The following is an 18250-nucleotide window of genomic DNA, read 5'->3' on the forward strand; positions in this document are numbered from 1 at the left end:
CCAGGACACCAGCCACTGTGGGAGAGGAGGAGACTCGGGCAAGGACGAAAACCTGTGCTGAAGGAAGCGCTCTCAAAGCCAGACCCACTTCCTCCCAGATGTGAGGAGGCCCAGGTGCAGGAACTTAAAACAAAATCAGAGTAGTGAAAGGAGGTAAGAAAATGACAGAACTGCACCAAAAGGATGCGGGGGTGGAGGGGTGGGGGAGGTGGAATGAGGAGGATGGGGCTTCAAAAATGATGCAGCGTATAAAACAAAGATCAAGGTTTATAGTTGGCGACAGGTCCTCACGGGCGCATCCTCCCTGGGCAGCAGGAATCCGTCTGCCTACGGTGAGACGTGACTTTGGAACCTGGACTCTTTTGAAGCTTCCCACGGTCTACATCTGTCTGACCCCAGGCATCAAGGAACTTGCTGAGGCTATAACTCAATTCCACCCGAATTCACTCATCTCACACCTGTCATGGTGCCCTGTGCTTGACACAGCCAGGGCTTAAGGAAACGCATGAACCTGCAGACCCACCCCAGGCAGCAGTGTCAGGCTGGGAGGGGCGAACACACACGATGGCTCTGGGAGCTAGGCCGGCAAGGTGATGGAGCGCCAAAGGACGGGTGTGGGACCAGGGGAAGGTTTACCCGTCCGTCTCAAAGGCCACTACTGTCATGGGAAAAAGGTGGGATTTCACTGAGCGAGGACAGAGGCACAAAGCTCATACGTCCACCTGGGCACGTCTTTGCTTCTAGTCAGTAGGCTCAGTTATGAAGACACTTTATGCTTTTCTAAAATCCATAACCTACAGGTAATGGGGCTTCTCGCTGGCATGGGCAGGCACAAAGCCCAACGTGATGACCGAACCTCATGGTGTCCGCCAGTCCTCCAGGCCTTGGTGACCTTCACACCTCGGCCAGAGCAGAAAGCCCCAGGAACCACGCCTCCCCGTAGCCCACTTCTTTCTCCTGATTCAACAGAGGTTCTGGTCTGTCTTGACTTCCAACCAGCAGAGGAAGAGGCTCCAGAGGAGGCCCTGGGGATGCAGCTCAGGGGCACACCCACCCGGGCAGGGCAGCTTCCAGGCACAGGTCAGAAGTCAGTCAGCCAGGGAGCAACTGCCCCCAGAGGTTCCAAGTAGGGACGGCAAAGAGCAAGACAAATGGAGACGGACAGGCTGACCATGAGCACAGCGTCAGTCCAGGCACGAGGCAAACTCAAGAGCAGGGAAGCCCGCGTGGCTCTGCGGTGGCTGTGAGTGGAGCCAGGACCCCACAGGATCACCCCTTGCAGAGGCCCAAGCAAATAACCCACAGGGCTGAGAGCTGACAATGCCGCACCAACTAGAGAGCTGGAGCAAGATGTTTCTAGTGTGAATCTGCTGCCAAAACGGTATGCAGACAGCAAACTGTTTTCAACAGTTTTAATGTCATGGGAAAGTGTCAAGTGAGAAAGTACATAATACAATCCCAGTGAGTATGTAGGTGGGGCACATAAACACCAACACACTAACTGGGATGATCTGTCGGGTTCTGGGTTGTTTCCTTCTTTTCTATATTTGCCATATTATCTATAACGAGATGCGTTACTTTTTAAAGCAGACAACAGTAGTAACAACTAATGGCAACTAACATTTTGGGGCACCAAGCCAAATGAAAGACCCTTTGCGTAAAGTATTTTATTCAGCCACCTCATCTAGCAGGCAATACTTTGCATTCTAGAAATGAGGACACCCAAACTGACCAGAACTCCTAATTCTCAACCCTGGCTGCACGTTAGAATCATCTGAGAAGATTTTTAAGATTAATGAAACCCGGCCCACGACAGATCGAGTAACGTCGGGGAAGTTCTCCCAGGTAACCTGCCCGAGGGCACGTGGCCACCGAGTCAGGACTCAAACCCAAGCCTTACTGCCTCCAGAGCCTCGCAGTATCCTCTGGATTAGGGTCTCCAGGTTTGGGGGAGGTTGTATATGAAGGAAGGGGGCACAGATGGCACAGTTAACTGGCAGAGGGGAGTGAGGCCTCATCACGGGACTGTCTACCCGTGTCCCACCTGAAGGGCGGCGTCCTAATCATCCTCTATCTCCCGAGCACGGGAGGCACCAAGTAGGATTTCCAGGACCATGACAAGACAGTACCCACAGCACTCAGTAATTATCAGCTGACTTAAACTCAGGACGCTAACAAGATACTCTCTTTCGTCTTAGATAATCATCACCATCACTATATCACCAACTTATGAGGCTCTCTCTAGCAAAGGAGATTTTCTTAGCTGAATATTTAATGGCTTGATTCACCAAGGAGTACATTTCTCTTTCTCTAAATGAATATAAATATAAAAAGACGCTAGTTGGTTTCAAATTTAACCTAAGCAACACAGTCCTGTCTATAAAGACTTGAAATAGTTGCCAAGCGTTTTTGCTCACAGAGAAGCTCTGTCCTGGGGTGTGCTCTATCCCCACCCCCATCCGAGGGTCTCGCCTGCTCCACGGCCGGACAGTTGAGTACCTGTCACAGCCCCCGCCCAGGGTTTCTGTAAGGCCCAAATTCACTCACTATCTTAAACAAGTCAGTGTTTGGGGTCGCAGTTTCCACATCTGAAAGAAGGGATGGTACTACCGTCCGACCACGGCAGGGTGCCTGTGAGGGTCAAACGAGGTGATGTGTTAGGAAACGCGATGAAAAGCAAAACTCACTATTCTGCAAAAGCAAAGAACCACCATTACTGCCACGCTAGCAGGCACTAATTCATCATTTCATTTCTTTCTTCTAAATCTTAGTCAGCAATTTGTCAGATGATCTGCCTCACAGAAGCAGAGGGCAGACAACCCCACTGAGCCAAGGGTCCTGTCCCCAGGGTGTCATTAATTGAGGATTCACCACAGATATGTCAGCTCCGTCTACTCAACTATACTCAAATCTTTTCCAAAATGTTTACCCAAATCAAAGAACGACATGTAACACAAGAAGCCTGAGGAAGAACTATTAAGTACATCTTTACAAAAACCAGATAAAATCTAGAAACGCTTCCTCCTGAAGCCAGCAGGATGTGATCAGGGAGTGCTGACGTCTCTGGACGGCGCCCATCGCGAGGCGGGCCGTGCTTTCTCGAGACAGGTGCCCTGGGTGTAGCAGTGCCCAAAGACAAGAACCACGTCTTCCATCAGGAGCTCGGCGCCTTTGCGCACGTCCTCATCACACTTGCTCTCGCAGGATGTATCTTGTTCACAGGAACGTGACGCCGAGTGATCTACACACTGCGGGCAGGTCCCGGGGAAGACCTGCCTCCACCTCTCAAGTACAATGTCGATTAACCAGAAGTGAACACGGACCTGGCCCCAAGGAGCGGAAGCATCCGTCAAGTGGGCTGTGTGTGAACTGTGAGCACTTCATCTGGGCCTCCAAAACTACGGAATTGGCTCTCCGATTTCAAACGGAAAAGAAATGTCGTAAATAAAGTTCCCCTAAGATTAGAATTCAGACTTACTACCAGAACACTGCCTAATTCTCTAGGCCTCTAAGGTATGCTGAAAGGTAAATTAGAGTTTTCCGTGGCTCCTTCTAGAAATATCCTCTTTCAAAAAGCACAAGGAGCACTGGAATTTGGAACTAGAGCAAAGCAGAGGATTCCACACAAAACGGATCTACCTTTCCCTGCAAATTCACAGACCAAGATTTTTCCATTTAGTCGTTTACTCACAACAAACCCAGGCAGTTCACCAACGCACAGATAAGCCCAGAAATACCCTGGACCCCAAGCTCCTGTCAACTTCCACCCTTCCTGTAGTCTTCCCACTGTCACAAGCAACTTTGTGAAAAAACTTGGAATTTCTAGAAAATGCACTATTTCAAAAGCAAAGAAAAGCAGCTGTGAAAAATCAGGGACCGATCCCGGAAACTGACCCTACAAAACAGACTCCTGGTGAGCTGGGGTCCACTAGAAACGACCAACAGCGCATCGCACACCACCAGCTCCGCACCAGCACATACACGAGCTCCTCTGATCCTCATCAGAGCCCTCATAAGACAAAGGGTGGAGTTCAGATGGCACACCATATTGCCCGCAGTCACCTAACCTGTAAGTAGTGGAGTCAGGATCTGAACCTGGGTCATCTAACTCCAGAAGCCCTATCCATGCCAGGTGCTGCACTGACCGACTCTGACCAAGCTTATTACCCCTGCTGCCTGACAATACTTAATTTGTCGCCCTGTGTGAAATCCTACAAATAAAAGATTCACATGGGATAAGTGACAACCTGTTCTTGAATGCTGATACCTCTGCAAAAATTAAGTAAAATTAGTTATTCACACAATGGAGTGAATCAATGTGATCCACCCACCGCCCTCCGGCCACTGGCCAAGATCCACTGTTTTTGAGGCAATAAAAGCTTTATTTGGGACTGAGAAAAAGTAGGTAATTTGGGCTGCAGGGCCCAACCAGGGCTTCAGCTGGGAGTCCCAGAAAGCATACAGAGAAAAGGCATGCAGTGGATTCAATATTATGTTGAGATATTATGTCTCTGATAAAAGAGAGAAGAAAGTGTCAAAACAGCATGTATAGCACCCCTTAAAAATAACGACATACATAAATATGCGTGTCCATAAAGAACGGTCTGGAAGGGGCACCAAGGTGGCATCTGCACAGGAGACCATGGACACCTTTCATTTTCTGCATTTGGTTTTTTTCTGAGTGTGGACTGCTTCCGAATGAAGGGAAAGGAACCTCTGTTAATGAGACCAACAAACAAGTGGAGGAGAAGGAAGGCACGAGGGTTCAAGGATGAGTTAGCCCCATCCAGAGTCTACCAGGAGACGCGGACAGTGGGGCACGAGGGGTTCATGAGGCTTTCTCTCTGAGCTTGTGCACGTTTGGAAATTTCCAAAAGTAAATGTGGAAAGAAAGGAATTCACCTAGGGCTGACCCAAAACGTGAGGAACCTCTTTCCACGACCTACCTCTACCCCAGGGCAAGGTACCCCGAAATGCTATAAAGACACAGCCACATATTAATTAGTTACAAAGGCTTTTACGTAGGGTTAGGTTGAACCATACGAAATTGTCAATATTTGGCCAATTTTTACCTAGAAACACAGCCAAGGGTAACGGATTTGTAACAGGCAGCTGTAGTCTTCGCTCTCCCTGGCCACGTCCCCAGACACTCCTCTGGGCTTGAGTCTGTACCGTTTGGGGAATGACTGAAATCAGAAAAGGCAATGTGAGTTCCACAGAAGAGTCTTCAGAAAACAGGAGCGGTTCAAAGGTTATCCACACCTGGCAGCTGCGAGAGATGTGCAGGCACATGTCTTCCTGCTACACACCGTGAAGTCCGCAGCTCCCCTCTCCCCTGTCGGTAGGCTACACTCTACCCAGGGAAGACAGCACAGGCCCCTGAGCTGCAGGTGACGCAGTCAGACAGTAACCAGGCGAGGCCAGAGCGCAGGTGCGTGAGCAGCGGGCAGGCAGGTGGCACGTTTCAGAGTCTGGAACGGCCAGAAGAGGGAGTCACACTTCAGATGTTGAGTGTTTAAGCAAAGGAAGGACACCAACAAAATAATATCGGGAAGATTAATCTGGTCCTGTTGTGAAGGCCAGACTGGAGGGGGGACTGGGCACCAGGACTGACAACTGCTTGTGACTCAGCCTTCTTTTTTTGGGGCTGGCAAACCAATATGCTCGCTTTTGAGCACAATGTTTTAATCCAAATAATAAAGCACCTTCGCACACAAACGCTATAACCTGTCATATTTACCTGCCATTTGTTCCTCATGCCTGTTTTTTCCTCAAAGAGCCCTGAGACACACGTAATGGACACGCCCACAGTTACTATGGGAACTATCTACGTGGTATAAGTCATGCACGAAAAATCCCCGAGCAGGACATGCCACATTTTATGCTAAATCTTCCTGTCCTGTTTGCAACCATGTTACACTGCTGGCCAACATTTCAGACACTCACCCCTGAAGAAGAGCACTTAAGATTTGAAAGAAACGTCACGGCCTCCTGTGTGGTCTGCTGCCTTCCCTGTCCTCAGCCCAACAACTAGTGTTGTACTTCCCCACCATGAGGTTTCCTTTTTATGTACTATGCTCAGAGGGAACGTCCAGTGGGGGGTAACAGAACAGTCTCTATTATAGACGAGAAGGTGATTCGATCCGCCTGAAATAATTTTGAGGCATCGGAAGTGAGTGGTCAATTACGAGAGGGCCTGTGGATACCAGAACGCTTGACTGAACGGCCACAGACGAGGAGCGGACCGCACCTGAGCATCACACTGAAGCCAGAGATGGACGAGCAGCCCAGAAGGTTGGACAAATGTAGTTACTTCCAGGAGACGAGAGAGCCAGGCGGTGGTGCCAGTGAAGCAGCCCTTTTGGTACATCGATGGGCCGTGTTTGCACTGTACATCACAGGCAGCGCCACCCGCTTCGCTTTAATGGAAGGTAACGATGCAATGCCGTAACCAGAGACTGTCACTCCAGAGTGCCACCCCTCCCTGACCTCAGAGCCTCTCAGTATGCCAACGTCCAATTATCCAGACTGCGGTTAACTGAAATGCTCCTTCCTTCGTTACTGCTTTGGGACAGTCAGACTCCACATCTTCAGAGAATGAGGAGACACGGCACAGACTACTTCTATTGTTTTTAAGGAACTCTCGAGGGCTGGAAGTAAACATTGCAACTTATGCCCCAAATAATATTCTCCACACGCTCCACTGCCACGGGAAAACCTACTATGAGGACATCTTTGTGTCTAGACGTTCACTGATGAGTCAGTCCGTTGAGACTCAGGACCACATTTTTCCACACAAACAACATGACAAAACCATAGCTGGGTTCTAAGGCAGCTCACAAAAAGCAATTTCACCCAAAACTTTGCTAAAGCACAAGTGAGTACTCTGGAGCCATCCACTGCCCAGCAGGGTCGGTGAGGGCACCAGGACATCCACGTTGCTTAGAAGGATAAATGGACCCTGTAACGCTATAGTGAAAGCCTTTAATAGATTTTAAATCATGGATCATTGTGGAAGAAAGAAAGGAACAAAATCTTTTTTTAAAAAAATGGACAGCAGATGGGAACCAGTTTTCAATCCCTCCTCACAAGGAGCAAGGAAAGGTGACCTGTGATGGACAGTCCCTATGGTGGCCCCATGATCCCCCACCTCTTGGTGTTCCCTTGGGTGTGAGTAGGAACTGGGACTTGCTTCTAATCAACAGAATACGGCAAAGGTGATGGACGTCACTCCCGTGATTACATCATGTTACATAAGGCTCCGTCTTGCCAGGAGACTCTCCTTGCCAGCTTGATGAAGTAAGGGACCATGCTGGGAAAACCCTTGTGGCAATGAATGTGGCCTCCAGGGCAGCCAGCAAGAGTCTACAGCCTTAAATCCTACAGCCAGGAGGAAATGGATTTGGCCAACAACCTGAGGGAGTTTGGAAGTGGATTCTACCCCAGTCAAGCCTCCAGATGAGAACTGAGCCCTGGTCAACACCGTGACTGCAGCCCCGTGAGACCCTGAGGCTGCACCCAGCTAAGCCGTGCTGACTCCTGACCACAGAGACAGCGAGAAAACACAGGTGTGTCATTTTAAGCTGCTAAGCCTGTGGCGATTTGTCATGCAGCGACAGATGACTAATCCATGGTCCAAACAGTCATGAGATAGTCAGTCAGTCTGCAGTCACTCTCCTTAAACCTTCAAGGAGCTAAAAACCAGAGCCCCAATAATTCTTTAACTTTCTTTGCTTCAAAGGTGGAGTTAACCTTTACTTCACCGGAAACTATTTTTTCTTCATTAAGGCTGAATGATTTGAAAGTGATTTCCTCCTTCTGGAAGAATGGCATACATTAAACGGCTATCATTTCATTTTTTGAAAGTTGTGTATCTACCCTGTGCCACTCTGCTAGGAGTCACAGGAGCTAGCCGGTCCCTGCTCTCAGAGCCCTCGGTCTGGAAAGGGAGACTAAAGAGGCCACCCATCCATTCAACACATCTTTACTCCACACCGACATGTGCCTCCCCACTTCTAGGTGCTGACACCCGGAACAACAAAGCTCCCTGCCCTCGTGGCGGGAGAAGACAGAATATGATAAACCAAAGAACACAAACAAGTGTGGCAGAGACCAAAAAGCCTCCAGGAGACACACCACCTCTGTCACCATTTGGCCCCTGGTGTCTATCTGCGGGGTCACGGTGGTGTCCACTGGGTGGTCAATTCCCCTGATTTAGACAGGGTTCGGGACCTGTGCCGAGACCTGAGAAGCACGGAGGGCTTCCCCACGTTCTGTCACAGCAATGCTGACCCCAGAAATGGAACAGTCTGCCCCGGGCTATTCTCTTGGACGTGAACACTCACCCCGGCAAGCCCCAGCATTGGGGAACAGAGGAAAAGGCGCAAAGACAGTCTGTTAAGGCAGCAGAGGCACATCTGACTGTCGCAGCACGAGGAGGATGAACGCACCATGAACTCACCCTAACTCAAGCACTTGTACTAAATAAGCGCCAACAAGAAGGAAAGAAAAGGATCTTCCAGGCTTACAATGGCTTCTGGCACCACACGGGACATCCTCCCACCTCCCTGCTGGCAAGGATCTAATTTCACTGGCTGCCTTTGGGAAAGCGCACCTGGTAACCCTGCACCTTTGATTCTGACAGTCACAAGCTTGCAACAGTCTCATAAACAAGGTACTTACTTATCACTGCAACCCTCCCCGGGAACGGGGAGCTCTGGGGAGCCCCTCCTCCCTCCTTATTTCAAGGCAGCCTGCTCAAAGATGCTTACGTGTGGCAAAGGTCACTGGCTCTCTTCCCCACAAAGTCCTTCTCATGAAGGACTCGGCACGGGCTGCTGATCCTGATTATGTGCGCGTTCTTAATAAAGCTATATACTCTATAGCCACATACTCAGAATTGAGAACAGGAATGGCCCCAAAGGACTGTAAGAATGTGAGGGGCAGGGCCAAAAGTCAGATGAGGCTCTTCTATAAACATACACACAACTGAAAAAATTTTGTGATGAATAGAATAGTGACAAAAACGATGAAGTCTCCATACTCAGTGAACCTGTTTTTAATCAAAAAACTGGAGCAATAGCTTTCAAGTATATTGATAATAGAGCCCTGTTTTCCCAAACTACAGCCTACACCAAACCCAAATATAAGAATCAAATAAAACTGGAGCTACTCTTACTAAAAGGGGACCGGCGGGGGGAGACCAAGCCCCACTGACTAGCCTCGACATTCCTCTGCCCTCCTGGTCTGGCCGCTGTGCCCCCTCAGGACTCTGGGGCCCCAAGGACCAGCCTGAAATACGCTGACCTACAGCAGACTGTTACAGCACTGAAACCTAAGAGCAAGAAGCTTCAGGAGAATTCTTAAGTAAAAGAGAGAAAGGTAGAAGAGTGAGAGGAAGAGGAACAAGATGGAAAGTTTGGAGCGGAAAGGCAAGTGAAGCCAGCCCATGACCTTGAGAACTGCAAAGACTCCAAGAGTCAAAGGCAGAAAGGCAGCTCAGTGCATCACCAGCACTGCGCGCACAGCATCAGTCAAGCCAGCGGCCGCTGCAGCCCACACAGCACCGGGCATCTGCTCCAGGAGCGGGGAAGAAGGCACACAGATCCTTCTCCACAGCGTGCCCTGCCGACCGGCCCTTTGTACGGAAGGGCTTGCTATCTGTAGGATGGTAAGAGTCTGAAGAAGTGTAGGAAGTTAATGAGCCCACTGAAGTGGAAAGGCAAACCTGTTTTCTGACGAGTGGATGGGGACTAAAGAGCCAGAGTCTGAAAAAGCTCAACAGTTACAAATTTTAAAAAATGGCAAGTCAGGGCTTTAGTTCTCAGGTAACTTAAAAAGCCAAGAACTGACTACAGGCCTAATGAATAACATATTCTAGCACAAAAGAGAAGACCAGCCTGCTCTGGTGCTGATGGGCAGACTGTACCTGGAATACGATGGGAGGACTCGTCACCTCGTCACCAAGGATCACGTGGGTCTTGGAGCACAGACGTCTCAGGAGAGATGGGACAGGGGCTTCAGGCTCCTGAAAGGCAAGGAAGAGGTTAGACTCCATCTCCTTTGGCCCCAGAACCTCCAAGTCTGTGGCTGTTAGAGGGAAGAATGATTCCGCTCAGCTCAGATCAGGAACGACATCCCAACGGTAACACCAAACAAGGAGGGGATGAACGGCCAGGGGAGGTGAGGGTCCCATCAAGGGCACTGAGCAAGAATGAGGCAAAGCACCACTCAGCGGGCGAGAAGACGGGGAAACCGGACTAGACGGCCTCCAAACCAGAGGTTCTACCCCATCAGCCCTACAAATGGAAGAACGTATTTCAAATACGGATGAGATAAAAGCATCTCCCAGACAGGCTGTTTCCACAAATCTAGGGCACAGAGGTGGAGATGCGAGAGCTGAGGCCCTTGCTAGGGGCCCCAAAGAGGACTGAATCCTCTCCTGACCCTGGCACTGACAACTGAGGTCAACAGGGGCAGAGCACATTAGCTGGTGCCTTCAAGAAAGGGTCAGACTCTGATCTGTGGAATCGGCCGTTTCTCGATGGAGGGCTCTTGCACGAGCTGACACACACCTGCTGTGAGGACTTCCAGGTGGGCCATGGATTGCTCTTAATGAAGGATGTGCACTGTCACGATGTGCCTGGTAGCGTGGCCAGCAGCCCCAGAAGGAATGGGTTCAAGTGACTGGGGTGCCCACAGTCTGAATGCAGCAACGGTCACTCTTTGCTGAGGGCATGCGAGGAAGAATCTTCTAGATGAGTGGCATATATAAAGTCCTTTGTTTTCTCAATCTTACCATTTCTACTTTGTACATACTCATACATTCACCCAGGAGCCAGAGAGGTTTAATTAAGCTTCTCGAATATGATTTGCATCTAATGTGAATGCAGAGAAGATTATCATTATGCCAAAAATGCACATGAAGATGCTAACCAACAGCTACAGCTTTAATATCTGGAATAGCGGCAAACCAGATTTCCAACAATCAGAATCCAATTCCACCCTGACCAACCATTCACACATTCATTCCACACAAATCTTTGTCTTTTCCAATTTATATTTTAAAAATGTCCAAACCCACAGGAAATTTAAATGAATATTCATATACTCTTCATCTATAATTACCAATATTTAATATTTTGCCACATTTAACATATTTGCTTTATCTTTCTTTATATAAATATACCCTTTTCCCACGAACCATTTGGTAGTGACCCACAGCTACCATGACACTAGACCTCTAAGCATTTTGGTAACTCCCAAGAATGACATGCTCATACAGAACTGTAATGCCATTATCACACCAAAGAAAGTGAACGTTCATTCAACAGCATCTAAAATACAGCCCATAATCAAATGTCCAAAACGGTCAATATATTGCTATTTTTCTATTATGTGCCAAGTACCACAAGCACACTGAGAGAAACGAAGATGAGTAAGGCTCAGGTCCACAGTCCATTGGGGAGACAGACCTGCAGATGCCCGACTGCGAGATGGTGTCAAGGTGGTGAGCCAGACGCGAGGCTCTGTCTTGAGAGAAGAGAAAGCCATTGGCTCCACCTGGAGACTTCAGCAAAGGCTTTTGCAGTGAGGCGATGTTTAGAGGACAAGTTTATCCCACATATATGGGGGAGAGGGGGAAGGAAGTGTTCCAGAGAATGGGAACTGAACGTTAAAATACATAGACCTCAGCCCGAATAACAGCATTCCCCTCCAGAAAAAAACGGTCCAAATCCTAATTTCAGGAACCTGTGACTATGCTACGTTACGTGACAAGGAGGAATTAAGGTTGCAGAAGGAATGAAGGTGTGGTCAGCTGACGCTGAGGCAGGAAACTTCCTGAGGTGGGCACAGTGCAATCGCCAGGGTCCTCAAAAGGCAGAAGAAGGAGTAGAGAGTCAGAGTCAGAGGGATGCGACGTGAAGGCTCCCTCAGCCACCGCTGGCTTCATCTGTTGGGCACCACGAGCCAAGGAGTGCAGGGAGCCTCCTGAAGCTGGCAAAGACAAAGAAATGGGGCGCTCTCTTGAGCCTTGGGAAAGGAACGCATCCCTGACAACACCTTGAGATCTGAGCACACAGAGGCCTATTTTGAACTTCTGACCTCCAGAACTGCAAGATAATTTGTGCTGTTTTAAGCCACCAAAAGACAAATAACAACAACAAAAAAATGAGAGGCCTCAAACAAGGCTGGAAACCGTCAGAGTGCCAGGGACTGAAGGCAGAGCCTTAGAGCCATCGCTGTCCTTGTGGCCAGAAATGCTGTGCTGTCTTCCTGGGGGAAGCGAGGGACAGCCAAGCGCCGTGATCGGATCCGTACCTTAGGAAGAAAACTCTGGATTAAATGGGCACAGTCTAGAAGGAAAACAACTGACAAAGTTTGTTGCCAATGATAAAATTTGAGCAAAAAAGTTTTTTCAAGCAAAAAAATTAGAATTTGGGAAACCGTGTATCTGTTACCAAAATCTCAACAGCTTCCCAAAACTTAAAGAGTTTTCTGACAATGTTGGTGGTAATATTAACAAACGTAATTTTTAAAAAAATACTGCATGATGAAATGTGTCAGCATCTGGAGGGCTGTGTGATTCACTCAGACGGTAATGCAGCCACACAGAACTGGACACGGGTCAGGGGCTGATTCACAGCACAAAAAAGCCCCTGTGTCTCAGAGAACAGAAACCTCACTGACACGGTTTCAGTTCCCACAGAGGAACCCACCACCACCTGTGAGTTTTTGTGTAGTATCGAAGGAATAGCCACAATTATCTGAAAAGGCCACTAAAGCACTCCTCCTTTTCCAAGTATGTATCTGAAGCCGTATTTTCTTTCTATACTTCAAATAACTAAAACGACATATTGAAACTGATGCATAAGCAGACAGAAGAATCCAGTTGCCTTTTACTAAGCTAAGCATTAAGGAGATTTGTAAATATGTAAAACAATGCCACTCCTATTAAGTTTTTTTGTTTTGGAAAACAGTCATTTTTCATAAAAATGTTATTTATGTTAAGATTATTTATTGTTATTTCTAGATGGATCAATACATAAATATTTCAAGTTGTTCTAAATTTTAATTTGCAATATGATAAATATGGAAACACACAACCCACATAAGCAAAAGCCCCTCGGAGTCCTCCATAGTGTTTAACAGCGTAAGGGGGTTCCAACACCAAACAGCTCAAGAGCTGCTGCTGTAAGGGCTGCCCGTGAAAGGAGCACAGCCAAGCTTGACACGTGCCACGTCAGGAACGCTGCTCTCCTGCTCCTCCAGGCAGAACGATGCAGCCTGACAGTGATTCTTGCTCTATGCACATTTCCCTGTCATGGCAGGAAAGCAGTTAATGCTCAACTTACAAGTCCTAAAGAAAGGCAGGCCATACCTTAATCCAGGCTGAACTCATCAGGATTACTAGGCTTGGAATACATAGCAAATAAATTCATTAGTAATCCAAGAATGTTCCAAGTGATTTATTCTGTTTTTTCAGATTTGAAAATTCACTTCTTAAAAACAGAGTAATGAGAATGCTACATACACCTCATACCTAAAGAATCCAATTTCATTTATTTCATACATACAGCCAGCAGCATTCCAGCACCACCCTTGACAGGCTTCCAGGAGCACACAGGAACTCTGCAGGTGTGACTCTGACCCCATGTGGCTCTGTATCATAAGGGACACCCGGTGCACTGATGGAAATATGTACATAAAACAACCTGAAAACATCAGCTTCCATATTTCCACTGAACAATTTATAAATCAAAAGGAATTAGATCTTTCCATTAAACACACTGATAGGAACCACGAAAAATGTTTTTCAATTTATTTTGTTAAACATAATGTCCAATTTTTTTGGCAACTTAAATAGCTACTTTGCCTGTGAATGCGTTTTTACACTGTTCTTACTTCCACAAATGTCTTGAGTGGCAGACACAGTTCTAGAAACCAGGGATGCAGCAGCGAACTAACTAGACCTTTGGGAACAAGTTTGAAAAATAAGAATGGATGAAATATTAACTGGAAGTAGCGTACTTCTCATCTCCTACAGCGACTCCATGAAATAATTAGAAATAGGATGAGCCCCAACTACACAAGCAGGGCTCCATCCCACAAGAAGGTCGGCGATTGTGGGCACTGTGAGGAATGAAGAGACGGGGAGCACAGTGCAAAGCAGTCAGGGGATTTCTGTTAGGTCTACTGACTCCGCCAAGAACCCCAACAGAGCTCCTGCGGGATGACCAAGTTCCTATGGAAGAGCCAAAGCAGCTCCCAAGGGGATAAGTCAGGGTGTCAGAACCCTGGAAAGAGGGCATTTGTGGTTTAAAAGAGCAAATCATAATTAAATTCTTTTCTTTGGCATGAATAGTTTTGAAATTTCAGCACGAGACTTGTTTGTTAAAAGGGAGCATGGGCCAAGAGGCTACACAGCTCCTCAAAGGAGTTAACTGGGATGGCCTCCCTGTTCAAGGAAAGAGATGGATGATGGAATCAAAACCCGAAATGCAGAAAGAGCCCCAGGACCACAGGGGCAGGCCTGCAGGCACCACCGAAGGATCCAAAACCGTCCTCAGAGACTCTCAGTTTCTGGCCCTCTATCCGTTATGAGCCTGCAGAATGGACGCAGTAGGGGCTGCAGCAAGAATGACCAGCACAGCAGCTGCACCTGCAACACACTAAGAGTTGGCCATTCCGAATGGTCTTCTGGACCACGAGAACTTGAGAGGGATCCCGTCTGTCCTGTAGCCTTCCAGTCCTGAAACTCCATATTTTGGATTTATCTAGAAATGACCAGACTCGAGTTAACTGAAATAATATACTCGGCAAGCAGCCAACTTGGATGGTACCAGACACTAAAATACTTTTATCTATCACGTTCCCCGACACTTCCATCTCACCACACGTCCTGACTTCCACAGCTCTATGACAGCACAACAGTCTCGCTACCAGTTTCTCAATGATAATGGATTGCCTTTTACCTGACAACAGTGGGTTTTTCAGCTGTTACTCAATGGTTCCCCAGGCAAACTCAAGGAATGGATTTGAGTGTCCATTTGAGAATGTGAATATGTCACCTCTTCTTCCAATTTCTAATGTCCACCCTGATTCTACCTTCACTGGGGACCCACACCAGTTTCTGTCCACTCCCTGAGGCAGCAATAGCATTTAAACATAAAAGCTGTCTGAAGGACCACACAATCTGTAGAGACATTTCTGGTTCCACAATATTTATTAGGGCGAAAAAATTACAAACTCTAAAGGAAACGCGGTCAGGGAAATAACAGCAAGATATATTTATCCTACCCCCATCCCTTCAATAATTAACATTATTCCAGCTCATTCTGTACCAAGGAAATGACCACTGGGCTCATAATTTGATGATTCAGCCTTCCTCCGAGATGCAGAATATTCCAGGAAAAGGCTACGAACTCCTCCTTTGCTGTGCACTGCAACAGCCCAGCGAAGGCCATCCTCCCACCGGCCTCAACCTCCTGGCGATGGCTCCAAGAGGAGAGGCAGCAAGAGAGGCCGGAGGTACTGAGTCAGAGGGCAAAGGGCAGTGGTTCTCAACTAGGGGTGATTTTTCCCCCAAGAGACATTCGGCAAAGTCTGGAGACATTTTTAGATGTCACAGTTGAGCAATGGTGGTGTTGGCACCTGGCGGGTAGAGGCTGGTGACGCTGCTGACCATCGCACCAGAGAACAGGCCCCCACAGCAGAGAATTACTGACAGCACCGAGGGGGAGAAAATCCGCCTTCCTGTGTGGGACTGTGGGCCGCAAAGTGTTCTACAGATTTTTTTTAAGTGAACTGGTGAACTGGTTTAAAATTATTCTTAAATAATATATTACTATTTTGCAAAAAAAAAATCTACATATAGTGTCTGCAAATGAGCACATATTCACAAGAAAGCAAAACCTTGCCACATCCCTGGAGAACCCCAATGTCCCCAAACCAGGACTGAGAATAACTAAGAGACAAGCAGATGAAAGAAAAAAGTAAAAGACTAAAAAACAGTATGTGGACTAAGACATGCTTCACTTCTGAATCCAGGCTCTCATTTCTAAGTGTGAATCGATACCCGCAGAAGCTGGAGACCCATTCGCTCGGTGTGTACCTTGCAGAGATCACAAGCGTGAGAGACGTGCCTGCGGATGGGGCTTCCTGAGAGGGAAGGAGCTAACCGTGCTGGGCACGCACCGTGTGTCCCCCGGTGACTGCGCATGATGCCGCCAGGGAGGACGCCCAGACCCACCTCACAGATGACGGCCAGAAGCTCAGAGAAGGTAACTAATTAGACTGATGTTAAGGCTCCATCGCCACATTAGAGAAAAGTCCTCTTGTTATGAAAAATGCACTGTTTCAGTGTTTAAGTGGGAAGGGCACCTCGACCGCGTGGTTCTGAAGGAGCACAAAGGCGAGGCAGTGGTCAGCGTGTGAGGATGGCAGCTTCTTTCCCAGAAACGCTCTGCCTGCCTTTATTTTTTAACACCTGACAATTTGAAAAACAGAATCGTCAGTTCTAAGAGTTGAAAGGGACTAATGCAGCTAACAGAGATCCTCTAACCAGCTAACGCAGAAATCTTCTCCGATTGTAAAAGGAAAAAATAATTCGTGCAGGAAAATAGTGGGGAGAAAGAGGAAGGGAGGACCAGTGCTGGAGGAAAGGGGAGAGATGGAAGAATAGATTGATTTTCCATTCCGTCACGTCCCTCCCTACAATTTAAATGCTCTCACCAGCTATCCTCAGAATCCCACTTCTGGTCTGGCAACAATAAATACACATCTGAACTCAGATATATCTCCAATGACAATAATAGTAATTTTTGTTGTTGTTAGTGCTGTAGAGTTGACTCCAAATCCTAGCGACCCTGTGTACTGCAGAGCGGAACCTGCCGGGTCTGTCTGCGCCATCCTCTACAGCATTGCATCAGACAACACTCTGCTGCTATTCTCAGGGTTTTCATGGCCAATTTTTCGGAAGTGGGTGCCCTTGTCCTTCTTCCTAGTCTGTCTTAGTCTGGAAGCTCTGCTGAAACCTGTCCCCCATGGGTGACCCAGCTGGTATTCGGCATAGCTTTCCCCATCACAGCAACACGCAGTCACCACAGTGTGACAATCAGTACACTGTGGCGTGGTACCCTGACCCAGAAATGAACCTGAGCCTCGGTGGTGAGAGCACCAGATCTTAACCACTAGACCACCAGGGCTGACTGATAATAATAATAATGGCTAACATTTACATTTAAGTACCTACTATGTACCAGTGACCTCTCATAAAGCATGAATGTGTGTAATATCATTTAATACTCAAAACCAAGCCTTTGAAGTTTACACAGCTATCACACCCACTTCACATTTGGAAAAGCAGCTGTTAAAGTAGGCATAAAGCAGAGTCTTGGCTCAAACCTCAGCACGTCTAACCCTAAATCCATTCTGATGCTCCATTATTTGTAATACTACTGAAACTCTACATAAGATGTATAACAGGTCTCCTAGGGCAATGGGGCCACAGCATAATGACAGTAACACTTTAATTAGATACGAGGACAATCCTCCCACTTAGCAAACACAGTAAGACGCAACAGGATGAAGAGGCAGAGGTTCTGAAGACGACTTTGGTTTCACTCCTTGCTCAACCACTGACTAGCTGAATGAGCCTGGGCAAATTATTCTGAATCTCTACTTCCTCACTTCTCCAATGAGGAAATGCTGTTGAGCTCACAGAATTGCTTTAAAAAAATAAATTGAGATTACGCATATAAATATATTAAGCACTTTTAAAAATAAATACACTCTTGCAGAGTTTCTCTGAATAAATGACAATTTCAGAAATACTTTCTCTTCATTTCATAAATTGCTCTTCAACTGCACTGGCTCCTGGCTGGCATTTTGAAATTTTGCTGCCAAATAGCTAATGAGCTACACAAATAGATAAAAGCAGCCAGGGGGAGCTGCTATTTAAAGAAATCCTCCGGTTTAGTGAAGAATTATTTGACGTGTGAAAAATCAGCTCTTAATTACCTGGTTTATCAATATTTTAAGAACGATCTCCTTAATGAGCTGCTGGGATAGACTGTGACGCCCACCCTGAATCTGGACATTGGACGTTTCTGTCTGCCGGTGACTTAACCCCGAGAGTTTAACAGAACACAGTCTTTGTCAGTGAGGAGGTGATGCATTGTTGAGAAGGTGAGAGAGCTACTCAGAAACACATGAATACAACACAAAAACTGCAGGGTTTTCTGCAAAA

At 47.4% G+C, this 18250-nt stretch overlaps 1 protein-coding gene across 16 annotated transcripts in view; it reads right to left on the reverse strand.

Moving 5' to 3' along the window:
* The window catches only part of SLC7A1 (solute carrier family 7 member 1), a 79143-nt gene that overhangs the window by 31653 nt on the left and 29240 nt on the right, over nucleotides 1-18250 (reverse strand). For 7 of the 16 annotated variants that reach the window (XM_023621465.2, XM_023621462.2, XM_023621464.2 and 4 more), the window contains one exon: nucleotides 9929-10027. The exons of 2 other annotated variants lie outside the window; for them this stretch is intronic. The gene's annotated coding sequence lies outside the window, so the exon portion shown is untranslated. Of the gene's footprint in view, nucleotides 1-5072; nucleotides 5187-5262; nucleotides 5472-9928; nucleotides 10028-18250 lie in introns of those variants that run through there. 7 more of the 16 variants (XM_023621463.2, XM_070240216.1, XM_070240217.1 and 4 more) reach the window with 2 other exon arrangements.

Source organism: Equus caballus, chromosome 17 (assembly GCF_041296265.1).
Source record: "Equus caballus isolate H_3958 breed thoroughbred chromosome 17, TB-T2T, whole genome shotgun sequence".
NCBI classification, from domain to species: domain Eukaryota; kingdom Metazoa; phylum Chordata; class Mammalia; order Perissodactyla; family Equidae; genus Equus; species Equus caballus.